At 38.8% G+C, this 2,329-nt stretch overlaps 1 protein-coding gene across 1 annotated transcript in view; it reads left to right on the forward strand.

Moving 5' to 3' along the window:
• LOC101850280 (serine-rich adhesin for platelets) overlaps positions 1-2,329 on the forward strand; it is a gene marked incomplete in the record, with an annotated part of 139,859 nt that overhangs the window by 98,922 nt on the left and 38,608 nt on the right.

Below are 2,329 nucleotides of genomic sequence, written 5' to 3' on the forward strand. Positions count from 1 at the left end.
GGGGAGAGAGATTGGGGGAGGATGAGGCCAAAGATATAATGTTGTATCTAAAATACCTGTCTGCGCTTCGTCGTTGCTGTGTTATCTGATAAGTTTTCAATTTATGGGAAGCTTTCTGTTCGTCATAACACTGTCTATCCCGGCAATTCCATAAGAAACGGTCCACCAGGATGAATATTGTTAGATGTTGCGTTTCAGTTTTAGGAGTCCTTGTTGCTTATTTTATTATGCCCAGTCGTACTTTACTAATGTATTGATTTTTACCATTGAAGGAAGTGAGTGAAGCAAGGATTATGGTCAAGTTATGATTAAAATTTGGCGTCATGTCGCTTTTCATAATTATATATGGTCCTTTTTTGTTGTTGTATACTTGAGCTTTTTTTCTTCTGATAGGCGGGTGGTTGGCGGGTGCTCGGGTGTGGTTTGTTCCTTCCACAAAATTCTATTAATAGTGTAGACTTCTGTGGTTCCTTCTTTCCTGCCAAACATGTATTGTCCTTATATCTCCCTATCTTTTGGTTTTGTTACTCCCTTGAAGTGCTTCTAATCTTCTACACTTATTTGACCTTACTGTGCTGTAAAACTATTACGTAAAATGTTAAATGTAGTCTCACCACAAATGCAATAGTCTGAGCAACTGCACATCGGTCTTTGTAATATAAAGACCTGATTATTAAATCCATTCGTCTGAAGTTTTGCAAGAGTTTGGATTGTGTTACTGGTCTACAACTTCAGTTTCCACTAGTGGTTTCTTTCAGTGTGCTTTTTCTCTCCTCTAACACTAGATGACAGTTGCTAATGTGCTTCTGTTCAAATGGAAGGAACTGAGTTTGAGATTTTATGTGTATTATGTGGGTGGTTTGCGGGTGCTCTGGAGTGGTTTGCTCCTTCTTTCCTATCAAACATCTTTCGTCATTTTCTCTCCTCCTATTTTGTGTTTGTTTCTCTCTTGTAACATCTCTAGTCTTCGGCACTCATACGACCCTATTGTATTGCAAGTGCCGGAAAACTCTTACTAAAAAAATATTTTAAAAAACAAAACAAAACTTTTTTTGTGTGTTTGCTACTCTCTTGTAACACATCTCGTCTTCGGCACTTATATGACCTTATTGTATTGCAAGTGCCGTAAAACTCTTATCAAAACTAAAGCTTTATGTAGTATGATGTAAACGTTGGAGATTAGTAGTGTTTTGAAAACTTACCGTCGGGTCGATGCACATGGAATTGTCCTGTTCTTTCCTCGTTGTTATCTATATTTTTCCATAACGAGCCAAATCCCCTTTCCGTGCATGGAGGTTTATGATGTCTTTGATGCCCTTTGAGGTGATTAACCCTTGCAAGATTCCCTGTCCTGTAAAGGTTTCTTTTAACAGTTAATGAGGGCAAAAATAAAGAATCCAAAAAGAATCCCGAAGAAAAAGCCCACATGATGTTCTGAAGCAATAATATGATAATGAGATAAAGTTGAGTTATGCATTGCTGAGTCAGCAAAATCTGTATTACGATAAAGGTAAAAGGATTCGAGATTGAAGATTCACCGCCCAGGTGCATGCACTCACTCTGTGCATTTTTTTTTGGGGGGGGGGGGGGGGGGAGGTGGGATTCTTTTTCCTATTTTCTTTTTGAGAAAGGGGATGATGTTGTTGCACGATTATTTGCATACCTTATCCAATACAGACATATTGTCAATTAACACACCTTTACAAAATATGTTGGGTCCATTTCCTATCACTCCTTCTCAGGCAAGTAAGTCATTCTAAGGGCAGAACTCAAAAAGAAAAGATAAATAAAAATTTTTTAAAGGGGGATGGGGGGTGGACAATAACAATGGAAACGCCCTTGCCTTCCATAGTTCTTATGAACGGGTTGATTTTGTTTTCATTGAACCAGTTCAAGGATTGTGCCTCTAACTAGTGTTTCGTGAATCTTTTTGCTGTCCCCCTCCCACCCCTTTCCTCCTTTTTAACAAAGGGAAAAATAAAGAAAGCCCGATTCCCTGTAAGGACTTCTCTGTTGACATCCACCCCTTGACGCTCATATGACCGTATGCAGTTGCGAGCGCCATATAACATCTACTAAACACTGGCGTTATCCTATTCTTTCACATACTGTACAATTTCTTCCTCTCACAGGGAATGGTTGAACGGCGCCCCTGGTGGCTCCCATTTCTTTTCTTCTCCTCTGTCATATCTATATGTCTTACCTTTCTCAGTTCTAAAAGACTGTTATTGTATTCGTGTGTTTCTCTATACTAAAACAAACAAAATAAAAAGAATTTTTTGTAAATAATTATGTAGATGGCTTGGAAGGGGGGGGGGGTGGCTTTATT

This window comes from Aplysia californica, unplaced genomic scaffold, assembly GCF_000002075.1.
Source record: "Aplysia californica isolate F4 #8 unplaced genomic scaffold, AplCal3.0 scaffold00671, whole genome shotgun sequence".
NCBI lineage: Eukaryota > Metazoa > Mollusca > Gastropoda > Aplysiida > Aplysiidae > Aplysia > Aplysia californica.